Below are 14,715 nucleotides of genomic sequence, written 5' to 3'. Positions count from 1 at the left end.
AAAGGGCTAAAACAAACAAACAAACAAAAAGGATGTGTGAAGTAGCACAGGAGAGCAGACATGTTCCCAAATGTTTTTGAAGATGTTTCGTGTTTCATGAACTCCCTATAAATCCCACCCTCTCCCTTCAAAAGAAAAAAAAAGAAAACCTTTGAAAGCCACTCTTATAGAACATTTCTTTCTTAGAAAAAGAAATATAATTGCCCTTTTTGTTTTCTGTTTCATCCATTTTTGAATTGGCTTATTTCCCACCTAAGCAAAATCAAGCATCACTAACAAATATTTATTGGAAATACACTGCCCTTTGTCTTGGAAGTTTTAAGATAAACAATATGACTTTAGTAGAATGAATAATTTATTTTTACTTTATGTTCAGATTGTGGTAAGAGTAGCAATGAATACTGTTGAACTGCTTATGGCAGCATTTCACATATCTGCTGTCTTTAACCCAGTATAAAAAGAGGTTAACTCTTGTTCATTTCCAAGGCAAACCATTCAATATCACAGTAATCCAAGTCTATGCCCCAACCAGTAATGCTGAAGAAGCTGAAGTTGAACGGTTCTATGAAGACCTGCAAGACCTTCTAGAATTAACACCCCCAAAAAGATGTCCTTTTCATTATAGGGGACTGGAATGCAAAAGTAGGGAGGCAAGAAACACCTGAAGTAACAGGCAAATTTGGCCTTGGAGCACAGAATGAAGCAGGGCAAAGGCTAAAAGAGTTTTGCCAAGAGAACATACTGGTCATAGCAAACACCCTCTTATAACAAAGAGAGAAAACTCTATACATGGACATCGCCAGATGGTCAATACTGACATTAGATTGATTATATTCTCAGCAGCCAAAGATGGGGAAGTTCCGTACAGTCAGCAAAAACAAGACTGGGAGCTGACTGTGGCACAGACCATGAACTCCTTACTGCCAAACTCAGACTTAAATTGAAGAAAGTAGGGAAAACCACTAGATCACGCAGGTATGACCTAAATCAAATCCCTTATGATTATACAGTGGAAGTGACAAAGAGATTCAAGGGATTAGATCTGATAAAGTGCCTGAAGAACTATGGATGGAAGAACTACAGTTCATGACACTGTACAGGAGACAGGGATCAAGACCATCCCCAAGGAAAAGAAATGCAGAAAGGCAAAATGGTTGTCTGAGGAGGCCTTACAAATAGCTGTGAATAGAAGAGAAGTGAAAGGCAAAGAAGAAAAGAAAAGATATACCCACTGAATGCAGAGTTCCAAAGAATAGCAAGGAGAGATAAGAAAGCCTTCCTCAGCAATCAGTGCAAAGAAATAGAGGGGAAAAAAATAGAATCGGAAAGACTAGATATCTCTTCACAAAAATTAGCGATACCAAGGAAACGTTTCATGCAAAGATGGACTCAATAAAGGACAGAAATGGTATGGACCTAACAGAAGCAGAAGATATTAAGAAGAGATGGCAAGAATATCCAGAAGAACTATACAAAAAAGATCTTCATGACCCAGATAATCACTATGGTGAGATCTCCAACCTAGAGCCAGACATCCTGGAATGTGAAGTCAGGTGGGCCTTAGGAAGCATCACATGAACAAAGCTAGTGGAGGTGACGGAATTCTAGTTGAGCTATTTCAAATCCTAAAAGATGATGCTGTGAAAGCGCTGTACTCAATATGCCAGAAAGTTTGGAAAACTCAGCAGTGTCTACAGGACTAGAAAAGGTCAGTTTTCATTCCAATCCCAAAGAAAGGTAATGCAAAAGAATGCTCAAACTACCACACAATTGCACTTATCTCACATGCTAGTAAAGTAATGGTCAAAATTCTCCAAGCCAGGCTTCAAAAGTATGTGAACCATGAACTTCCAGATGTTCAAGCTGGATTTAGAAAAGGTAGAGGAACTGCCAACATCTGTTCAATCATCAAAAAAGCAGAAGAGTTCTAGAAAATATCACCTTCTGCTTTATTGACTATGTCAAAGCCTTTGACTGTGTGAACCACAACAAACTGTGGAAAATTCTTCAAGAGATGGGAATACCAGACCACCCCGCCTCCTCCTGAGAAATCTGTATGCAGGTCAGGAAGCAACAGTTAGAACTGGACATGGAACAACAGACCAGTTCCAAATAGGAAAAGGAGTACATCAAGGCTGTATACTGTCAGCCTGTTTATTTAACTTATATGCAGAGTAGATCATTAGAAACGCTGGGCTGGATGAAGCACAAGCTGGAATCAAGATTGCCGGGAGAAATATCAATAACCTCAGATATGCAGATGACACCACCGTTATGGCAGAAAGTGAAGAGGAACTAAAGAGCCTCTTGAAGAAAGTGAAACAGGAGAGTGAAAAAGTTGGCCTAAATCTCAACATTCAGAAAACAAAGATCATGGCATCTGGTCCTATCACTTCATGGCAAATAGATGGGGAAACAGTGGAAACAGTGACAGACTTTACTTTTGAGGGCTCCAAAATCACTGCAGATGGTGACTTCAGCAATACGTGAACTGCGAACTCCCTGATATTCAAGCTGGTTTTAGAAAAGGCAGAGGAACCAGAGATCAAATTGCCAACATCTGCTGGATCATGGAAAAAGCAAGAGAGTTCCAGAAAAACATCTATTTCTGCTTTATTGACTATGCCAAAGCCTTTGACTGTGTGGATCACAAGAAACTGTGGAAAATTCTGAAAGAGATGGGAATACCAGACCACCTAACCTGCCTCTTGAGAAATCTGTATGCAGGCCAGGAAGCAATAGTTAGAACTGGCCATGGAACAACAGACTGGTTCCAAATAGGAAAAGGAGCATGTCAAGGCTGTATATTGTCACCCTGCTTATTTAACTTATATGCAGAGTGCATCATGAGAAATGCTGGACTGGAAGAAACACAAGCTGGAATCAAGATTGCCGGGAGAAATATCAATCACCTCAGATATGCAAATGACACCACCCTTATAGCAGAAAGTGAAGAGGGAGATAAAAAGCCTCTTGATGAAAGTGAAAGAGGAGAGTGAAAAAGTTGGCTTAAAGCTCAACATTCAGAAAACGAAGATCATGGCATCCAGTCCCATCACTTCATGGCAAATAGATGGGGAAACAGTGTCAGACTTTATTTTTGGGGGCTCCAAAATCACTGCAGATGGTGATTGCAGCCATGAAATTAAAAGACGCTTACTCCTTGGAAGAAAAGTTATGACCAATATAGATCGTATATTCAAAAGCAGAGACATTACTTTGCCAACTAAGGTCCGTCTAGTCAAGGCTATGGTTTTTCCAGTGGTCATGTATGGATGTGAGAGTTGGACTGTGAAGAAGGCTGAGCACCGAAGAATTGATGTTTTTGAACTGTGATGTTGGAGAAGACTCTTGAGAGTCCCTTGGACTGCAAGGAGATCCAACCAGTCCATTCTGAAGATCAACCCTGGGATTTCTTTGGAAGGAATGATGCTAAAGCTGAAGCTCCAGTACTTTGGCCACCTCATGAGAAGAGTTGACTCATTGGAAAAGACTCTGATGCTGGGAGGGATTGGGGGCAGGAGGAGAAAGGAAGACCGAGGATGAGATGGCTGGATGGCATCACGGACTCAATGGACGTGAGTCTGAGTGAACTCTGGGAGATGGTGATGGACAGGGAGGCCTGGTGTGCTGCGATTCATGTGTTCGCAAAGAGTCGGACACGACTGAGCGACTGAACTGAACTGAACTGGTGACTGCAGCCATGCAATTAAAAGATGCTTACTCCTTGGGAAGAAAATTTATGACCAATCTAGACAGCATATTAAAGAGCAGAGACATTACTTTGCCCACAAAGGTCCATCTAGTCAAGGCTATGGTTTTTCCAGTGGTCATGTATGGATGTGAGAGTTGGACTATAAAGAAAGCTGAATGCTGAAGAATTTATGCTTTTGAACTGTGGTGCTGGAGAAGTCTCTTAAGAGCCCCTTGGACTGCAAGGATATCCAACCAGTCCATCCTAAAGGAGATCAGTCCTGAATATTCGTTGGAAGGACTGATGCTGAAGGTGAAACTCCAATACTTTGGCCACCTGAAGCGAAGAACTGACTCAGTGGAAAAGACCCTGATGCTGGGAAAGATTGAAGGCAGGAGGAAAAGGAAACGACAGAGGATGAGATGGTTGGATGGCATCACCGACTCAATGGACATGAGTTTGAGTAAACTCTGGGAGTTGGCAATGGACAGGGAGGCCTGGCGTGCTGCAATCCATTGGGTCCGAAAGAGTAGCACATGACTGAGTAACTGAACTGAACTGACTTAACTAGAGAAATTTTCAGGTTCTATTTTATAGCATTTTTGCATCTCATGCCCTTCAAACACATTATACAAATATACTTACATGAGAATATTTCTTAAAATGAAAATCCTCAGGTTATTAATGGTGTCTTATATGATGAATAAAATTTTGAGTTTCGAATTAAATTTTATTTTAAATTATTTAGCAAACCTTATAATGTTCATTTAGCTTTGCCTTCTTTTAAGGTGTTAGGAAGCTAAGAATTATTGTGAGACTACTTTTGATGCTTCCTTCAGAGTAACTAAAAGCTTCTCTTCAGAGTCAGATAAAAAATGACACTTCTATCGAAAAGTATCTTCTAAAATTTCATGAATCTCTTTTTATGGCTAATGTTTACCAAAGTCATGGTTACTGCTCATAGAAGTTATAAAGTTCTCACGTGTCTGAATTAGTATTTTCAAAATTAATAAATGTACAGTAACGTCTTGGTTATATATACTCCAAAGCATCATCATTCAAATACTATTAATATAGAATGGGTAATGGGTAGGACATGGTATCTGAATTTGTATTAAGCAATGATGTGCTTTGAAGTAGTTTACTCTTTTCAAAAAAATTTAAAGGTGTTCTACAAGAAGCACGCTTTTTTTTGGGAAAATAGTCAATAAGTAAAATAACTTTATATTCAAAAGATTTTATTTTAGTCAATTATAAATTCGTGAGAACAGTGTGGGCTGAAATAAAGGTAAGATCTGCTATATAAGGTGAAGTTTCACTAAATAAATAAAAAATATTAACATATTTTAAGGAAATATATATAAGGGGAACAATATATGATGAAAAAAAGTTTTTACCTTGTGTGAAAATCTTAAGTGCACATTACTGATATATATAACTCATTGAGTCTGACCAAATGAAGATCTCTTTAATAATGCAAGTTATTGTGAGTACATGAAAGAATAAACTGTTTTCTATTAAAAGTAAAAATAAACTCTGTGCTTATACTAATCACTCAATTACATGAGGTTTTTCTGTTTCAATTACCTATGAGGTTTATTCTAAGACATTAAATGTGGATAGTCCTTGTTTTTAAAAAAAAAAGTCTAGCTATGCTAAAACCTGTTTTCCAAAGCAGTTAAGAGGTAAATAAACACTAAAGAGTTTCCCCTGCAATAGCATCTACTGCTACTGGGGGTGGGGAGAAGGGTGGAGAAATAGTTTTAGGATTTTAATCCCAATTATTACATCCAAAAATTGGAAATTATGATGTTGTACAGATAAACAATTATTTATTGAGCTTCTTGAGACATCTGGGCATAAGAATGATACCAAATTTTAGAATTTAGTACTGGAACAGAAATACAATTTACTGTAAAGTACAATATTACAAACTTACTTATTAAACTGTCAGATACTTTCCAAGACGTTATTAATTTATTCACAATGTATTTTCAATTATTGGCTTTGCTTCTCAAAAAGATCATTATTAGAGGGGTTTATCTAACTTCAGAGTCTTCTTTCTGCAGCAGCACTATGTTGAACGCTATTAGTTGTTTACTTTGTTGTTTTGTTTTTTTTTTAAGGATACAAAAGATTCCTGGGTTACAAATTTACGATCTAATGTTATGATCTAACAACACACAAGTGTGCAAAGAAAATGTTCACATACCTTTAATGAAAATTGCACTAATGAACTCAATATATATTATACATATTAATTATTAGACTACAACTCTTAATCCAGGTGTTAAAGAGTTTATATATCCCACAGTAGGCTGGCCTTCTGTATAAGAGCTGGTTAAGGAATACTCACTCCCATTGAAAATAAATGTGTCCTAAACTCTTGCTTGAATGGAAACTCTTGCCATGGAAACAGACAGTGAAAGGAATATTAAAGCCGTTTTATGGTATCTAGTTGCTCCATTAACTCAACTGTACATGATTGTTTTTGAGACTCTTCTCCAAGTTCAAACATGTCAGGCTTGTTCTTCAAGACTTTCAAGCTGGGACTTATATTAAAAAACAGTGCCAAGCAAGAAGTTTAAGTAAACATAAAACCATCCCAGAAACAACTACAGGAATTCAACTTGATTATATAAATTCCTCATCAACACACCAAGTAGTGAAACCAAACATTTTCATTGGATTTACAGTTTATCTTGTTAAGATTTCTTCTTTGACCTATAGATTAGTTGAAAGAATATATATTAATTTTCAAAGATATGGATTTTGTTCTAAATATTTTTTATAATTATATTTTTAATTGATTGATGATTGCTTTATAAATACTGTTTTTTTCTTTTAAACTGATTTCTAGATTAATTGGACTTTCTGAAATGTGTTTAAGATTTACTTTAGAGCCTAAAATATAGTCATTCTCTATTAAGAAATTAATCCAATGGTATAGTATTTTATGAGGCCAAAATTGTCTAGTCTTTAAATCTTACTGATTTTTAACTTGGCCTATTCCATCAATTATATAGAGAGATGTGCTATATATAATTGCTTATATAATACAGACTACTAGTTTCTTCCTGTAGTTTTTCAAAAGTTACTTCTATTTTGATAATATGTAATAAAGTGGATGCAAGTTCAAAAGTTACTAAAATTCTCCCTCATTCCATTCTGTTGTTGTTGTTTAGTCCCTAAGGCATATCCAACTCTTTGCAACCTCAGGAAACGAGCATGCCAGGCTTCACTGTCCTTCACTAACTTCCAGAGTTTACTCTGATTTATGTCCATTGAATTGGTGACACCACCTAACGATCTCATCCTCTGCTGCCCTCTTCTCTTGCCCTCAATCTTTCCCAGCATCAGGGTCTTTTCCAATGAGTTGGCTCTTTGCATTAGGTGGCCAAAGCACTGGAACTTCCGCATTCTCCTTCCAATGAATATTCAGGGTTGATTTCCTTTAGAATTGACTGGTTCGATCTTGCTGTCCAAGAGACTTTCAAGAGTCGTCTCCAGCACAATTCGAAAGCATCAATTCTTTGGCGCTCAGCTTTCTTTATGGTCCAACTCTCACATTCATACCTGACTACTAGAAAAACCATAGCCTTGACTATACGGACCTTTGTCTATAGAAAAGTGATGCCTCTGTTTTTTAATATACTGTCTAGGTTTCTCATAGATTTCCTTCTAAGGAGCAAACATATTTTAATATCCTGGCTGTAGTCACTATCCACAGTGATTTTGAAGCCGAAGAAAAGAAAATCTGTCACTGCTTCCACTTTTGCCCTTCATACTTGCCATAAAGTGATGGGACTGGATGCATTTTACCCCTCAGTATTTCATACATTCCATTCTACCCCTTAGTATTTCTTGTAAATTGGTAGTTATTACAACCAGTGGTTTGACTAGATCTCATTTTAATTCTTTGGCAAGTATACTTATGACAGTCCTATTTACTTGCTATTATAGTATATCAGGAATCACAAAGGCTTCAGATAGCTCCATGGTAAACAATCTGCTTGTAATGCAGGAGAGGTAGGAGAATCGGGTTTGATCCTTGGGTCAGGAAGATTTCCTGGAGGAAGAAGTTGGCAACCTACTCCAGTATTTTTGTCTGGAAAATCTTGGGTTTAAACAAGTGCCATGTTTGCACTTGCATGAACCTGCAAGTGAGAGGCTCCTTAAAATTTGGACCCTAGTTGCCACTCTTGCCTCACCTTAGATCTTGCCCCACAGTGCATGCTGTTGTAGGTCTTTTCTTTTTTCTGTTTCTCATTATGATGGGGTGAAATTTACCCAATACTGGGAACTGAGAAGGTTCTGTATGAATCTGCTCAAATACTTTAAATATGTTCTTCATGCAGTAAAGGTGGGCTAATCAATGCTTTTATCATCAGTAATGTACCCTAAAGTGATCCTGCCAATATATATTAAAAACACTCAATTTATCATTTATTGTTAATTCCTAAGCCTTTATAGAGCTTTCAGCAACTAAGCCAAACATGAGTCATTATCATTAAGGTGTTCAAAATGTATTTACCTTAATCAGGTTCTTTTTCTATATGGTGGCTTTTTTTTTTAAATTCTCAGCTGGAAAACTGTGACAGGCACCTACTCAGTTACTCCAGAATATACTGATATAAAAGAGCAACCTTTAAAAAAATAACACTTAACTGCTTTATAAAATTTGTTTCAAAATGCAAGCATCCTAGTCATGGTTTATTTCTATAAGCAAAATGTAACATTTTACCTCTTCCAATAAATACAGTCAGACAAAAATCAAAAGGCAAATTCTCAGAGGTGGTTTCAGTGCCGGGGTTCCTGGTTTAGACTGCAAAGGTCTTTTAAGTGGGTTACTGCTAGTATAAATTTGTCAGATTTGCCCCCTTTGTGCACCAGGGCTGAGATTAGAGTTGAAGCAAGGCAATGCCTAGGGCTGGCTTCCCAGGTGGCTAGGTGGTAGAGAATCCACATGCCAATGCAAGAAACATGGGTTCGATCCCTGGGTTGGGAAGATCCCCTGGAGGAGGAAATGGGAACTAGCTCTGCCTGGGAAATCCCATGGACAGAGGAGCCTGGCAGGCTACCTCATGGCGTCACAAAGAGTCAGACACAACTGGGCACGGAGTGCCTAGGGCACAAGATTTAAGCAGGCACTCACTTTTAAGGTGGTGCAGATGCACAGTCTTCATTTCCACCCATGTGAGAAGTGAGTTCTTATATTTAGTGTCCTAGGAGCCTCTATTGCAGTGCTCTAGTCAAGGCTCTGCAGTGCACCTATCCAAATATATTTTAGAATTGACATCGTAGGTGTCAAAAAGTAGTTTTTTCTCAACAACTTTGCCAATAATGCTATGCTCTGAAAACTACCATATCTTTTCAGACCACCTTGCATAAATGTAGCAAACTGACTTTGAAGGAAATACTACTCAACTTTGGGTTTTTTGTGTGTGGTTTTTGTTTTTGTATTCTGTTTCTAGACTGTTTCTAGACTTCTTTATGCTCAGTGGCAAAATATTCTGAAGATTTTCCTTTAAAGGTTACATTGTTTGATTTTCATATGTCATTCTGAATGACTATTTTCAGTGGTCATCATTCATGTTTTCTCACAGAAGAGACACCAAAGTTTGGGTTCATTTGCATCTCCACTATAAAACTCATATTTTATCTGTGGCACAGCCTGCTAACTGTTCCTAATATCCATTTTACTTATCTTCCTTAGTAATAGAACCCTTGAGTTTTAGCTGGGTAATGCAATTGACCAGAATAAAGATTAATTTTTCTGTCTCTTTTGCTAGAGGCTGCTGCTGCTGCTGCTAAGTCGCTTCAGTCGTGTCCTACTCTGTGCAACCCCGCAGACGGCAGCCCAACAGGCTTCCCCATCCCTGGGATTCTCCAGGCAAGAACACTGGAGTGGGTTACCATTTCCTTCTCCAATGCATGAAAGTAAAAAGCGTAAGTGAAGTCGCAATGGGGTGCCATTGCCTCCTCTGTTGCTAGAGGCAGGTGTGGCTATTTCCCCGCTTTCTTCTTGTTGACTGGAATGGGACATATCAACTATGGTTCAAGCAGCCATCTTGGGCTACCAGCTGGAAGTGTATACTGAGGATGCGGGATCAGCACAATAGGAGACTGGGTCCCTGATGGCTTTAAGGCTACCGTGTCAGCACTAGACCATCAACATTGGTAAAAACAGAAATACATGTTTCTTTTATTTAAACTGTCATCAAGGCTTTCTATTGCCAGCAGATAATCCTAATTCCAATTGAAACGGCATTAACTGGAGATTTTTATGTTTAGTAAGTAACAATTCTGAGAGGATCCTCATTCATATTAAGAAAAAGTAATTGCTGTAGTCATTTTGTCAACAAATGTCATTTGTTCTTAACCTTTAGCTAAAGTCAGCTACACTGAAAGAAGAGTGGCTATGTACTGGAAAGAGAGGAAATTCTAGAACATAAACTATTTTGCAGGGAGATTAAATTATCATTAAAAAAGTAAAGGGAAAATTGAAGGCATTCCAAAGAGACAAGCAATACAGTTGATGTTTACAACTCAGTCCCAGTTGTATCTTTTGCCTTTGGTTCTGCTAAAATTTCCTCTTGTTTCCTAACAAGTTATCCTTTTTCTTAAGAAAAAAAAAATTAACAAAATAGCTTCCTTCTATTAGTCATAACCAAAAGAATACTAACCAATAGGCCAGGTGATACATAAAGCAGTGCCTCATTTATTCTGTATTGAGGAACAAGGTATTCTGGTAAGAAAGGTATTCCAGTAAATAAAAACTTTACCAGTAACTTAAACTTATCCCCATTGTGCCCACTGCAAGCTATCATGGAATGCAGTTTGGCATTTTACAAAATGACTACGCATTTATCATCATATTCAATTAAATTTTGCGCTTCATTCCTTTTAATGATTTTCCTTCGAAGTTATGAGGTACTTTCAACTTACATATGAGGAAATTAATAGTTTGGTCATGTGCTTATTGCTTTTCAGCATGAGCGGCCCACAGGCACCATTCCGCACAGTTTTGCAGACAGAAATGGAGGTAAAGAACTTTATAGAAGGGGGCCTTTATATATAAAAACTGAAAAGCATGTTTGTTTTGTGGTTCGAATTTGCTGCTAGGATCAATCAAAGAGACTGCTGTATGTAACTCTGACTTCAGTATAACCTGGGCTTCTTACAGTTTCTGCAAATTGTAAGTACTCAAAAATATACAAGTGTAAAGCTTGGGTCTCTATAAGAGCATTCGAGAAAGAGGTCACAATATGAGTGAAGGCTTGAGTCACTTAGCTGAGCTGTTAGATATGAATAATGTTTCCACTTTCAGAGATGGAGTAAGTGGACAGTGTTTCATTGCTAATCACTGGAGTTCTAATCAGGCTTTTTGAGGGAGCCCTTCTCCACATGATCAGGCTTATCTCACCATCCAATGTGCGGGGGTGGGTGGGGGGGGAAGCTCTCCACATTATCATAAGTGCAAGTTGAATTTTTTAAAATTCATTGACAATTAGCTATTTATATTGTGATTTTTAAAGAATTAGGTATATAGTGCTTAGTAAAATACCTTTGTGATGTATTTGGCAACAAGGTCATTTATGTACCTAAGCTCTTATTATCTGACTCGCATTTTACACTAAGTTGCATGAATCATATCTAGGAGTTCAGAGTTATATACGTATTAACTTAAATTCACAGTCAGTAAATGGTGATCAGCCACCATTGAGCCTAATTTATCATTTTACCTTATTGGATGCTTGTGTTTTAAATGTCAGGTTACATCCCTAAACATTGGTCTTTTTTACCAAGTTGGCTTAAAAAGTGTCATAGTTTTCTCATTTTACAAATACAGAAATCAATGGTCTGGGGTGAGGAGTTTATGTAGATTTATTACACTGGGGGATTCTTAACTGCCTTTAGGGGGGTAGTTTGAATTTTATTTACAATATAAATATATGCCTGTTATCTGTTTAAATTCTGGTCTTGGCTCTTTTTTCATAAATTTTCTTAAAAATAAGTAGTTTTAGGTTACAGGTGGAGGAAAGTAATCATCTGGCTGAGCACTCTTTCTATGACATTATTAGCCTCTGCAGTCAATTGCTACTGAGTGCAGTTTAGCATTTTGTTATCCAAAACAAAATATAAATATTTGGTATAAATATTATTATTCAACTAAATTTTGAGTCTGTTTTCTTTTCCAAAAAGCTTTATTTGAACTATTGCTTCCTTTCCAATTTAAAAATATAGTAAATAACTGGCCAAGAAGCATATTGTTTTAAGCATCAAAACACTAATTTTAGTATAAACATTTTTATATAAAACACACTGTCCTTGGGCTTTCCTGGTGGTGCAGAGGTTAAAGCATCTGCCTGCAATGTGGGAGACCTGGGTTCGATCCCTCGGTTAGGAAGATCCCCTGGAGAAGGAAATGGCAACCCACTCCAGTACTCTTGCCTGCAGAATACCATGGACGGAGGAGCTTGATGGGCTACAGTCCATGGGTCGCAAAGAGTCGGACACGACTGAGCGACTTCACTCCTTTCCTAAACAGAACATTGTATACAAAGCATAAGACTCTTTCATGTTGACTCAAGACTGTCAAATGGTCATTATTTTACTAAGCTTTAATACTGCAAACAAAGTCTTCAGGAACTACTTGGATATGCACACACATACATGCACATACACACACACAAACAAGTCTATTCCTATAGTAGGCCCCATGCCACTGTTCTTTTTCAGCTACCATTTATCATTTTTGATTATCATCAATATGCCATTGATTCTAATCTTCTTCCTTCTCTCACGCATAACTGTGCAGTTAGTAGTTTCCAATTTCTTACTTTTATTTTTTTTGGCAATGGTTCATTTTTTTTTCCCAAATGAAATCTTACATAAATATACAAAATAAAAAGATTTGTGCTATGGAAATGGAACAGAAGATCAAGTTTTCTATTATTAAGCCTCTATACCTGGTTTCCAGTGCACAACACTGAGGTGTCTGATGGAACCCCAGGCCACCACCAAGCTAATACTCCTGGTCAAACCTGAGAGTAACTTCCTCTATTTTGAGGGATGAATTTTAGGGGAAAATGTCATCTGGTATCTAGTACAAAGTGAAAGTGAAAGTGAAGTCGTGTGCGACTCTCTGTGACCCCATGGACTGTAGCCTACCAGGCTCCTCTGTCCATGGGATTTTCCAGGCAATAGTACTGGAGTGGATTGCCATTTCTTTCTCCAAGGGATCTTCCCAATCCAGGGATCAAACCCAGGTCTCCTGCACTGTAGACAGATGCTCTACTGTCTGAGCCAACAATAAAAAAGATCCATGATCTCATTACTCAATAGCCTCTGAGTATAACAAACCAAAAGAGAAGAGAAACATTTTATAAAATTCAAATATTTAAACAACATAGAAAGGAGAAAAAGGAAAAGAAATGCCTCCTTCAACCTTGTGCATACCCACCATCCCCTCAAGATCTTTCTCCTCAAAGTTACTTGTGAGTCCTTCCATAATGTATAGGAGCATGCATGTTTGTCTACATGTGTATATGTGTGTGAATAAAGCCTTTTAAATAAAACTTTATACATACAAAAGTTACCATACTATACAGTTATGCACTGTTTTTCCTCATTTAATAATAATATCAGCAATCTTTTTTAAAATTAATCTTTCATAGCTGTGTTTTACACAGTTGAGTTATCCAAACTAACTCCCAGATCAGCAGAAGGTTACTGTGAATACAACTGATTGTGTGTCTGAACATGATGAGGCATTTTCCAAGAGAAGCATGGTGGTAAAATGCTCAGTTTTCCCCATAAAGATCATTTATTCCACAATATGTCTAAAATGGAACACTACCCTCAAAATAACATAAAAAATAGCTCTATTATACTTCACTACAATAGAATTCAATCACAGTGAGTAACACTATTTCTATGGAAAAATGTATTTAAGAATTCTAACTTGGAACTGGAAATACCTGTCTACAGGTAGAAAGGCACAATGGGAAATATGAGTTTTAGACTCAAAAAACCTGAATTTTAATCCTGGCGCTGTCAATACTAGTTTTATCACTTTGAGGAAGTTACTTAACTAAGGTTCAGTTTCTCAGTGTAAAAAGGAAATAATGGTATTTATTTCTCAGGTTGTTTTGTGGATCAAATGAAGTTATAGAACATTGCCTGGCACACAATAAGGTACTGTTAAGTTCCTTTCCATTCACTTATGAAGAGATTCAAAGAGGCAATGGCACCCCACTCCAGGACTCTTGCCTGGACAATCCCATGGGTGGAGGAGCCTGGTAGGCTACAGTCCATGAGGTCACTAAGAGTCGGACACGACTGAGTGACTTCACTTTCACTTTTCACTTTCATACACTGGAGAAGGAAATGGCAACCCACTCCAGTGTTCTTGCCTGGAGAATCCCAGGGACAGAGAAGCCTGTTGGGCTGCCGTCTATGGGGTCGCACAGAGTCAGACACGACTGATGCGACTTACCAGCAGCAGCATGAAGAAATTAGGATTTTGTGATTAGCTTCAAACTTCAGTGGCCTACAGAAGGGGGACAGGGAGAGAGTAGGCAGCAGAATAGAGATTCAGGGAAACAGGACAGTTGTAGGTATTCTTGATGTTTAGAATGGATAAAGAATCTAAACAGCTTTTTGATTTTGACCAATGCCTCAATTGCCGCCTTTATTTTTGCTCTCATGGGTATAGGAATTGACCATCTCTTTTGCTTTATATTTCTGTTCTCTACTGCCTTCATTTATAGACTCTACTCCCAACTTCCCTAGCAAATAGCAAGACAGAATTGAGTCCTAGTTTCTCCTCCTAAAGTTACACACAGTTAAACACACCTGATATAAAAACACACACCTGCAGACTGACTTATAGAATGGCAGAGTGAGGACCTCAGTGAACTCACTCCCCCTCAAACAACGAAAATAAAAGCAAACAAACTATTTCAGAACTCTGGCATTTAATGAAAGGCACAGAATGAACTATAAAATACAACAGG

At 37.8% G+C, this 14,715-nt stretch overlaps 1 protein-coding gene across 6 annotated transcripts in view; it reads right to left on the bottom strand.

Moving 5' to 3' along the window:
• EHBP1 (EH domain binding protein 1) overlaps positions 1-14,715 on the bottom strand; it is a 356,781-nt gene that overhangs the window by 157,302 nt on the left and 184,764 nt on the right. The window lies entirely within an intron of this gene.

This window comes from Capra hircus, chromosome 11 (genome assembly GCF_001704415.2).
Source record: "Capra hircus breed San Clemente chromosome 11, ASM170441v1, whole genome shotgun sequence".
Taxonomy (NCBI): domain Eukaryota; kingdom Metazoa; phylum Chordata; class Mammalia; order Artiodactyla; family Bovidae; genus Capra; species Capra hircus.
Note: the sequence above shows the minus strand (reverse complement) of the source record. Positions and strands in the feature narration are given on the sequence as shown.